An 11,867-nucleotide genomic window follows, 5' to 3' on the forward strand; every position below is an offset into this window, starting at 1 on the left:
TGTAAGGATATCAGTTGTTGGATTTAGGGCCCAGTCTAACTCAATATGACCTCGTTTTACCTTGATTGTATGGGTGAAGACCAAATCCCCAAATAAAGTCACCTTGTATACTGTATACTTTGAGTAAAGCTATGGTTTTTCCAGTAGTCATGTGAGGATGTCAGTTGGACTATAAAGCAGGCCAAATGCCAAAGAATTGATGTTTTTGAATTGTGGTGCTGAAGAAGACTCTTAAGAGTTCCTTGGACTGCAAGAGATCAGGTCAGTCAATTCAAAAGGAAATCAACCCTGAATATTCATGGGAAGGACTGATGCTGAAGCTCCAACACTTGGGCCACCTGATGCGAAGAGCTGACTCATAGTAAAAGACCCTGTAGCTGACTGAGGGCAGGAGGAGAGGGGATGGCAGAGGATGAGATAGATGGTTAGATAGCATCACTGACTCAATGGACATGAATCTCAGCAAACTCCAGGAGATAATGAAGAAAAGTTAAGGAGGACGAGACTGATGTGCTGCAGCCCATGGGGTCACAAAGACTTGGACACAACTTAGCGACTGAACAAAAAGAACAACAACAACATGGGTACCAGGGATTAGGACTTAGACATATCTTTTGGGAGACACAGTTCATCCCACAACAATCACACAGCACTTTATACCTGAGTTATAGTGCTTAATGTGTAATTACTAACTTATGTAATGTCCACACCTTTCCCCACCATCTCCTATTGCCCAACCCTCAAGGGCAAGATTAATTTCTTAATTATCTTTATATCTGCCTTTGAAGTTAGCATGTTGCTAAACCTATTCCCTTAATTAAGTTAAGTGGTGGATAGAATGGAGGAGGTGAAGAGTAACATGAGAATTCTAAAAGAAGAGTTGGTTGACACCAGTGGTTTGCACAACTTGCTGGTTGTCAGCAGTGTTTTGCAACCTTTGAAAAAAGAATCGTGTGTTTTTCCCCTAGATATTCTCATTCATTGAATGAGAATTATGTGACCCAGGAAATCTGTATTATAGAAAACTTGCTCAGATGATTTAACTTTGGGTCAGAAAAGTTTAACTTTTGGTACAGAAAACACTCTATCCCTTGTGATTATAGGAAAATGACAGGGGGAACGTGCAGGCAGCTAGCCTTCATTTCTCAGGTCAGTGCAAGCTGTTTTTCCTTAGTCAATTGCTTTGTTATCCTGAAGATTTTTCTTCGTTGGCAAAAGAAGTGACAGTAACTACTAGAATTCATTTTTTCCTATTCAAGGTTGTTGTTTGGCCTTAAAAATGTGTGAGTGTAGTGGCAGAATTTCCACCTTTGGTCTTTATAGAGGACATAGTATATTATATTTGAAATGATTTCTCAAGTGTCATCTTGGCCCAGTGATTCTGAATTGTAAGAAAAGTGTCAATGTTGGTTATCTTTTAGTGTTAAAACAATAGATACTTCTTTCTATTACTTGCTTCTATATTTCACATCTATATAATGAGTCTGTATTAACTTTATAGTGGAGATCTATTAATAGACATTATAGGTTTGTTTAACAAGCAAAAATTAAATACCAGGAAAAGAAATGCAAGAAGTTAAGTGCTATTAATAGTAAAGAACTAAAGGGAAAAAAACACAAACACAAAACATAAGACAAACACAAAAAACACAACAAAAAAACTTCACAAAACTTAGAAAAATTCAAGAGGCAAAGAGAAGCAAAAGAAGTGCATATACAATTTAAAATAGGGAAACAGAGTTTACATAAAAGTTGATGGGGTATTAGATTTTCAATGTCAATATTTGTGGCTTTTCTCTTAATTTATATCTTCCCTAAGATATTTGGAATTCTTTTACTATAAAATGGTATTTTTCTCTTAAGTTTTCTAAGCTGAAGTTTATTCAAACTTAGAATATATTGGACTTGTCCAACCCTCAGCCAATGGATAAAATAATGAAACTGTCATATTGAGGGTGACATGTCAGCAGCACTGTCAGAAAGTGGGTGTTCTCAGATGAAGACACAAATATAAGAAAACTGGGATAAATGAAAATTGCTTACACTTTATTCTTTAAAGAGGACTGAATGGAAAATATTTGTACATAAACTGTATTTTTACATACATATCTATATACTTATAGTTTAAAAATTTGCAACAAGAATTTAGCTTTCCTGTGTTGAATTCAGGTTTCAAAATCTATTCTTTAGAAGAAATCAAACCCCAGGAAAAAGGACACTGCAGAATGGGTTGACAAGAAAACCAATGTGACATGTGACAGCTTTATTATTTCCTCTGATTTTATAAGAGGCTTTGTCTTGAGAGAGAAAGTCACACTGAAAAACTTCTACATGAATGGGAGAATTTATCTTTGTGAATTCAGACAGGTCTTCAGCAGTCAGACGATTCCTACAAAAATTATTGAGGACCTAATTTTGACCATTAGGAGAAACAGATCATGGAAGTGCTGTGAATAATGGAGACCACGCCTTGAATTATTTTGGAAACAATTACTCTATTAAAAGGAAAAGAGAATCTCAATTAAAAATTGAAGTTGGATCCAATATTAGAAAAGTTACTTAATTCATTGTGTTACCTTCTTTGTTTTTGTCCCAGATTCAAAACTCACATCAAAATTCCCAATATTAACCAAGAAGGTATATGAAAGTGAAAGTCTCTCAGTCCTGTTCAACTCTTTGTGACCCCAAGGACTATAGTCCATGGAATTCTTTAGGCCAAAATATTGGAATAGGTAGCCTTTCCCTTCTCCAGGTAATCTTCCCAACCCAGGGATCCAAGCTTCAATTTTATATGATTTATATGATTACTTAATTAGTGCCATTCTTCCCCACTAAGTCATTAGTTCCATAGGCATAGAAATCAAGTCTTTTTCGGTCATTATTGACTCTTCCTTTCCTAGCATATAGTCTAACACTTGGTTGGTACTCAATAAATATTTTCTTGAATATATAAAAGGATGAATATAGTAAATTCTTTCTTTTTTAACTTTTAAAAGGCAATCTGAGGTGACACTATAATCAGTATCCTAACATGTCCATAGAGTAATTATTTTTCAATATTCCAAGGTCAATGTGCTCCTTTTAAATCACAATAATTAAAAATAGTTAGAGTTGCCCTCTTTCTAAAGTACTTCTAGTTCAGGAAAGTATGAAAACACATATCTTCTTTTGGAATCAAAACATATAAAATTTTTCATGTTTTCTCCTCATTTGCCATCACACAGGTAGCATTATAAAACCTTGATGAAATACTATGCAGCCTTGGAAAGAAAAACTCCATTTAAAAGCTCCATAACTCCATTTTTATTAACAAATAGCAGAGATAAAACTGACCTGTTTTAAGAAAGATGTGTAGTATAAATGGATGCTATAATGATAAATTATTTTACTTATTTTATTTATTCATTTTAGCTCCTGGAATTTTTAGAGATAATTTCCTTTTTATTTTTTTGGAAAATCAATGATACAAAACCAAACTTAATCAGTGGTGTGGGCAGGGTCACTAATTAAATTTCTAAAATTACCTTCTCTATTAATATTTAGAAATTCTCCTCTGAATTAAGTTAGGTGGCATTATGTAAAAAGAAGCAACCAAAGTGCTAAACCAAAGGCCCAAATTAGTAGCAGGCTTTACTGCTATTTGTAACTTGTAAATTAAAAAATCACAAACATTAATTGCATCTTTGTAGTATAAAAATTGATAATATAATGATGACTTCATCTTCATGTTTAATCTTACCAAAATAAAACTCACTTTATGATTAATTCAGTCATCTTAAATTTAGAGCTATTGGGTATTCTCATAAATCAAAATTATTTCCATAAAGTGTCAGTTCAAGGTATAATTATCTTTGGAGCTATATTTAATGTGTTTTACCACTATAAGAAAATATATCCACAAAGTAGCCAACTGTAGCACATGTTTATAATTGACAACTAATAAAGGCCACCATAGAATTTGCAAGTTCACAATTTTCTTTATGCTAAACTTCTTTCCTTTGCTGATTAGTATCAATTTTTGTGATTTGGGAGCAACTGAGTTCAAGATCAGGGTGCCAGTATGGTTGGTTTTTGTGAGGACAATTCTTGACTTGCAGATGCTTGCCTTCTAGCTAATTGTGTGCTCAAGTGGCTTTTCGCTGATGCAAATACATCTTTCTCTTCCTCATACCACCAGTCCTATCAAATTAAGTATCCACTCTTTTGACTTAATTTAACCTTCAATTAAAACTCTATCTCCAAATAAAAAGGTTTATAAAGACCTACAAGGCCTTCTAGAACTAACACCAAAAAAGATGTTCTTGTCATCATAGGGTACTGGAATGCAAAAGTAGCAAGTTAGGAAATATTTGGAGTAACAGGAAAGTTTGGCCTTGGAGTACAAAATGAAGCAGGGCAAAGGCTAACAGAGTTTTGCCGAGAGAATGCACTGGTCATAGGAAACACACTATTCCAGCAACACAAGAGACAACTCTATACATGGACATCACCAGATGGTCAGTACCGAAATCAGATTGATTATATTCTTTGCAGCCGAAGATGGAGATGCTCTATACAGTCAGCAAAAACAAGACTGGGAGCTGACTGTGATTCAGATCATGAACTCCTTATTGCAAAATTCAGACTTAAATTGAAGAAAGTAGGGAAAACCACTAGGCCATTCAGGAATGACCCAAATCAAATCCCTTCAATTATACAGTAGAAGTGACAAATAGATTCAAGGGATTAGATCTGATAGACAGAGTGGCTGAAGAACTATGGAAGGAGATCTGTACATTGTGTAGGAGGTGGTGATCAAGACCATCCTCCTGAAAAAGAAATGCAAAAAGGCAAAATATTTATCTGAGGAGGGCTTACAAATAGTTAGGAAAAGAAGAGAAGTGAAAGGCAAAAGAGAAAAGGAAAGATATACCCACCTGAATGCAGAGTTCCAGAGAATAGCAAGGAGAGATAAGAAAGTGTTCCTAAGTGAACAATGCAAAGAAATAGAGGAAAACAATAGAATGGGAAAGACTAGAGATCTCTTCAAGAAAATGAAAGATACCAAGGGAATATTTCATGCAAAGATGGGCACAATAAAGGACAGAACAGTATTGACCTAACCGAAGCAGAAGATATTAAGAGGTAGCAAGAATACACACAAGAGCTATACAAAAAAACAACAACAACAAAAAAAAGATCTTAATGACCCAGATAACCACAGTGGTGTGATCACTCACCTAGAACTAGACATCCTGGAATTCGAAGCCAAGTGAGCATTAGGAAGCATCACTGTGAACAAAGTTAGTGGAGGTGATGGAATTCTAGTTGAGCTATTTCAAATCTTAAAAGATGATGCTGTTAAGGTACTGCATTCAATATGCCAGCAAGTTTGGAAAACTCAGCAGTGGCCACAGGACTGGAAAAGGTCAGTATTCATCCAACTCCCAAAGAAGGGCAATGCCAAAGAATGTTCCATCTACTACACAATTGTATTCACTTCACATGCTAGCAAAGTAATGCTAAACATTCTCCAAGCTAGCCTTCAACAGTACATGAAGTGAGAACTCCCAGATGCTCAAGCTGGATTTAGAAAAGGCAGAGGAACCAGAGATCAAATTACCAGCATCTATTAGAGCATAAAAAAAAAAGCCAGAGAATTCCAGAAAAACATCTACCTCTGCTTCATTGACTATGCTAAAGCCTTTGACTGTGTATATCATAAAAAACTATGGAAAATTCTTAAAAGGGATGGAAATATTAGACCATCTTACATGCCTCCTGTGAAATCTGTATGCAAGTCAAGAAGGAACAGTTAGAACCAGACATGGAACAACAGACTGGTTCAAAACTGGGAAAGGAGTATGTCAAGGCTATATATTGTCACCCAGCTTATTTAACTTATATGCTGAGTACATCATGAGAAACGCCAGGCTCGATGAAGCACAAGCTGGAATCAAGATTACTGGGAGAAATATGAATAACCTCAGATATCCAGATGACACCACCCTTATGGCAGAAAGTAAAGAGGCACATGATGAATGTGAAAGAGGAGAGTGAAAAAGCTGGCTTAAAGCTCAACATTCAGAAAACTAAGATCATGGCATCCAGTCCCATCACTTCATGGCAAACAGATGGGGAAACGATGGAAACAGTGAGAGACTTTATTTTCTTGGGCTCCAAAATCACTGCAGATGGTGACTGCAGCCATGAAATTAAAGGATGCTGGCTCCTTGGAAGAAAAATTAACCTAAACATTGTATTCAAAAGCAGAGACAGTACTTTCCCAACAAAGGTCTGTGTAGTCAGAGCTATGGGTTTTCCAGTAGTCATGTATGAATGTGAAAGCTGGACTATGAAGAAGGCTGAGTGCCAAAGAATTGAGGCTTTGTAAATGTGTTGGAGAATTGGTGTTGAGTGTTCCTTGGACTGCAAGGAGATCAAATCAATCAATCCTAACGGAAATCAACCCTGAATATTCATTGGAAGGATCGATGCTGATGCTGAAGCTCCAATACTTTGGCCACTGATGCAAAGAATCGACTTACTGGAAAAGACCCGGATGCTGGGAAAGCTTGAAGGCAGGAGGAAAAAGGGACCACAGGGGATGAGACGGCTGAGTGGCATCACTGACTCAGTGGACATGAGTTTGAACAAGCTCCAGGAGATGGTGAAGGACAGAGAAGTCTAGGTGCTGCAGTCCATGGGGTCGCAAAGGGAGTCAGACATGACTGAGCAACTGAACAACAACATCTCCAAATATGAGACTGGATGTTAAGGTGTCAAAATATGAATTCTAGTGTTACACAATTCAGTCCATAGGATATAACTGTAAACTTGTTACCAGTCTATTACTTCCATGTCTCCATGATAGGATTTCCTGCCATAGTTAATGGGCTGCTTGCTTGGAGCAATACTCTACAAAGGAAGGATTTTTAAAGACCATAAAATACATTTTTCTAAAATCAGCTGAGAGGGATTTGGCCAGTAGTTTCCGTATGAGGCACTCAGTCATTTTTCGCCATCTTTACAGGTTAACACAATTGGAGAAGATATGATTCACACAGGACAAGTTTCCTGTCTTGCTGTGTTCCTATAAAGATCTGACTCAAGTGTGAGGATCCAATTTAAAACCAGCCTCTTGCCTGGATCAAGATTGAAGAGGGGGTGGAAGTGGTGGCCGTGTTTAAGCTTTCTTAAATATAAATTACTTTTATGGAACAAATTGTACCTTCTTTGAATATAGCTAAGTGGAAGTCTTATTTGGATTGAAGCTTAAAAATACAGGTGTCAACTGATAAAGTAATGAAGCCCCAATATAGGAAGAAGCTTATAGGAAGAAGCTTATTTGAATATATGTGGCTATATTCTGTTGGTTTCTTCTACAGAACTGTAACCAATATTTTCTACTATGTCACTTTGCCACATTTGAAAGCCAAAAGGGATTTTTGTAATGATTATACTTGATTGAAAAATACAAACTTAGAATCATCAAAAAAGTAGATTATTGAAAGCTATCTGAAGAAAAGTTGCATACTCAGTCTGTAAGCTTATATAGTCCCAGTTTATTCTTATAATTTTTATATCACAACTCAGGAAAAACTCAGGACAACCTACGGCAGTATCCTGTTGGTTCCTCTAACCCAAGCTAAATCATAAAGTATTGTTGTTGTTGTCTTAGTCACTGAGTTGTATCTGGCTCTTTTGAACCCCATGGACTGTAGCCCACCAGGCTCCTCTGTCCATGTGATTTCTCAGGGGAGACTACTAGAAAAGGTTAACCATTTCTTTCTCAAGGAAACCTTCCTGGCCCAGAGATCAAACCCATATCTCCTGCACTGACAGGTGGATTCTTTACCACTGAGCCACCTGGAAAGCCCAAACCATAAGGTATATGTTCATGAAAATCTTTTAGTTAATGCTGTGTGGACTGTCTGCTCCAGAATGATTTTACTTAAACACTAAAGTCAGTTGTTCTGTTTAGACATAGTCTTGATTCTGTATTCTTGATGAAGCTCTGGACTAATCTACTAGAGACACTAAATGTTTGCCCCCTCCAAACCCCTTCTTGAGAAAACCCCCTGTCCACAGCCCTAGATTCCAGTTAGATTATCTCTTCTAGTTACAGAGAGAATGTGAATTAGTTAACTGGGGAGTTGGTGGTAATGATTGACCATATTGAAGGATACAGGAAAAAAACAGCTTTCAGAGAGATCAACTAGAGGAAAAATAGAAAATCAGCAGCAAGAAACAGAAAGAGAAGATAATTCTGAGCAAGAGAAAGGAATACATTTTCACTAGTGAATTTGTAGGTCTCTCACTCATCTTCTCTGATGTCTACTCCTTTCATTTTCCAGTTATAAATGAATGTGTATTTCATGATTACATCTGTTCTTAAAGGACATCTGTTATTAACTTTATTTTTGATTTTTGCTCTTTGCCACCAAACATATCTAACTTACAGAGCTACCAAGAACAGGACTCTATATTTTGCCCTCTAGATGCTTTATTTCTTCTTCTTATGGAGTAGAGCTTTGTGTATAATTCGAGAGTGAAATTTAACAAGGCTGATACAGTGATTCTATCCTTCGGTACCAGGAGACCTGGTTAGTAGGAGAGCTCTTCTTACTCCTGATCTTGTCACTGAGGATTCTGGCTCTGGCCTTTCTCCAAAAGCAAAGCCAAGTTATGGTAAAGAGGCCCATCTTAGGTGTTTGATACTGGGTCATTCATTTTTGTCTGTTTTCAGCCACAGAGTCATTTGCCTTGTGAGAACTGAGAACCACACTTAACAGAAATAGATAGGAACTCTGAAACATAGCTGAAAAGCTATTCTTATTACTTCTCAAGTTCTAAATAACATGCCACATTCATATCTGAATCATTGAGACTTCTACCATAATCATATTTCATATTTTTCCTTTATGCCAATTAGCAGCAATGATATTAACCGTACTATATTATTAGTCTTTAAGGCACATCATTTCCAGGACTAGAATTGCTACACTTTGCTTTATTTATGTGTGTAATCCAACTGTAGATCACTGCATGCTCTTTTTAATCTTCAAAGATGCTTCTTATTCCCCAAACATCTATTATCCCCACTGCTTACTCACTGTGTTTTGGCTGTCAGCCCATAGATTACTGATGAAAGAAAATGCACAAGAGTGCGAGAATTATAGATTCATTCTATGGAGTCTCATCAGGATCATGCCTGTCATCACATCACACCTTTTATTCACCTATCAAATGTCACAAAGCGCTTCTCTCACTTATTATCATTTTCTCCTGGAAACATTCACCTATCTTCCATTTTCTCCCCCTCATTCTTAGTGAAAATATTGCTTCTTATGTTGCAAACTTAATATTCCTGCAAACTTGGTCACATTCCTTCATCATCAATTTAGTAACTTCTCATGAATTCATATGGGGCCTTCAGAGAAGAGTCCACTGGATTGTTAAGTCCTTGAGGGCAACCCTCATGATTTTTTTATTCACCCTTATATTTTTGATGCCCAGCTAATTTTCTATATTGTAAAGATGGCTTCCAAGCACACTCAACAATATCTGCTATTAAAACAATAAACACCTCCCTTGACATTATTACTTCTTCTGAAGGTGTTAGTGCTCAGCCATGTCTGACTCTTCGTGAGCCCATGGACTGTAGCCCGCCAGGCTCCTCTGTCCATGGGTTTCTCCAGGCAAGGATACTGGAGTGGGTTGCCATGCCCTCATCCAGGGGATCTTCTCAACCCAAGGATCAAACTCAGGTCTCCCTTGTTGCAGGCCAAGATTCTTTACTATCTGATCCACCAGGAAGCCCAAGAAAACTGGAGTGGGTAGCCTATCCTTTCTCCAGGGGATCTTCCTGTCCCAGGAATTGAACCTGGGTCCCCCTCAATGCAGGCAGATTCTTTACTGTCTGAGTGACTGTAGCTACATTTTAATCTTTTCATTTGTTATTGAAATCTTAAGTTTTTTCCATTGCTTCCACTTCCAATCTGACTCATTTTAACTATGAGAGATAGGATTCTGCTTTCTTCCAACCCTATGAACTCTTGAGAACAGTATCAAAAGATTACGAGTGACCTTTATGTCCCTAAAGCCAATAACTGTCCCTTTCCTCTTATGTTCCTTCAATGCACTTAGATGTTTGATATTTGAGAACATATTCTTCTTGAATCTTTCTTCTGCCTGAGCCTTTGCTGTTCTTACAGATATTCACAGCTTCATTTCTGATCTCTATGTAGATAATTCCCAAATGCCATCTTTAGCCCTCCTCGCCTGTGTGCCTTCTTCCTGAGTTTATTCTCAGCTAGCAATCGTATGGGTTGGATTGAACTGTGGATAACATGTGAATTCAGTGCATGCTAAATGAATTCAGTATTTTGCTCCCCTAACTGTACTTTCTAGATAAAATTGTATGCAGTATCTCTCTCATATGTCTAGGTCCCTGAACTTAAATCAGAGCATTGTCCTTCATTCTTCTCTCTCTGTCATACACAGAATCCAGTATGTCACTTTGCCTTTTGATTCTTCTTTTGAAAAATCTCTGGGTTTCTTTGTTTCCCCTCTCATTATTCACAAAAGCCCAGGCTTTCAACACTGCAGCCTTGATACTATCGCATGATTTTCTGGTCTTTTCCATTGTTTTTCTATCATTGGACCATCACTGTGGCACTGATATTAAGAGAAACTTTAAACCTGTCACTCCATACTTGACTTGCCTACAACATCAAGTTCATATTTTCCGGGTTGGGTTTAGTATTCTGATAAGCTTACCTCACTTTATCTTGCTAATACTTTCTCCTTAAACACTAACTTCTAACCTCTGCCCCAGATCAATCTGTGTTCTCACATTTTCTATCTGAACTTTACAAACATATGCCAGGCTCTTCCTTATTTCTAGATTTTACGTATTCATCTTCCCCGATGTAATCCTGCATTTCCTGTGCTACAGTACCTATCTCATTAAATTTCAATTTCCTGTTTACTCATCAGTCTTACCAGACTCATAGTGCATAAGGGTTTTGTTATTATGTTTCCTGCTTATACACAGTGCTTAGCACTATGTCTGTCATTTAGCTAGTGCTCGGTGTATATTGAAAAATAAATATCCTAGCTCTGAATCACCTACAGGATCTAGTCAACTAAGGGCCACATACTATGTCCACCATTCATCTTGGCTGTTTAATTGATGTACAGACTTTTCTTCTTCGTCACAAGTGAATGATATCTATTATTGGCACCACTTCGTTGGGTAGATTTATACTAAGCACACTCATATTTATATTTGGTTTTTACTTCTCCAATGTCTTTAATACCATGTCTAAATAGCTAAATTGCCAAAAATAATTTCAGTAATACCTAATGTATTAAGCATTTACTTTCAATGATTTTATATGAAATAGATATATTATGCTGACTATAAAAGGGAAAACATTACTTACCCACTTAATACTCCTTCCTTGACCTCATTAAAAATTAGTGGCAAAGAAATTTCACACTTTGTCCCATCTACAGTTTATATAATTTCATGCTGGTTGATGTAACTCTTTGTTCTGTACCTATGTAGTTAATGTATGATATTTGCTTAGAAACAAGTGGGGCTTTTGTTCAATATATTCAGACTAAACAAGGTTTATTCTATTATTTATTAATGTTAATATTATTATTATTCAGACTCTAAAGATTCTCAAAGTAAGTTATTAGGCTTAACTGTATTATCGAGGTAAATAATTTGTGAAGAAATTTGTGAAGAAATTGTGGAGAATAATTGTGAAGAAGGCTGAGTGCCAAAGTATTGATGCTTTTGCTGTGGTGTTGGAGAAGACTCTTGAGAGTTCCTTGGACTGCAAGGAGATCAAACCAGTCAATCCTAAAGGAAA

Source organism: Ovis canadensis, chromosome 15 (genome assembly GCF_042477335.2).
Source record: "Ovis canadensis isolate MfBH-ARS-UI-01 breed Bighorn chromosome 15, ARS-UI_OviCan_v2, whole genome shotgun sequence".
Lineage (NCBI taxonomy): Eukaryota > Metazoa > Chordata > Mammalia > Artiodactyla > Bovidae > Ovis > Ovis canadensis.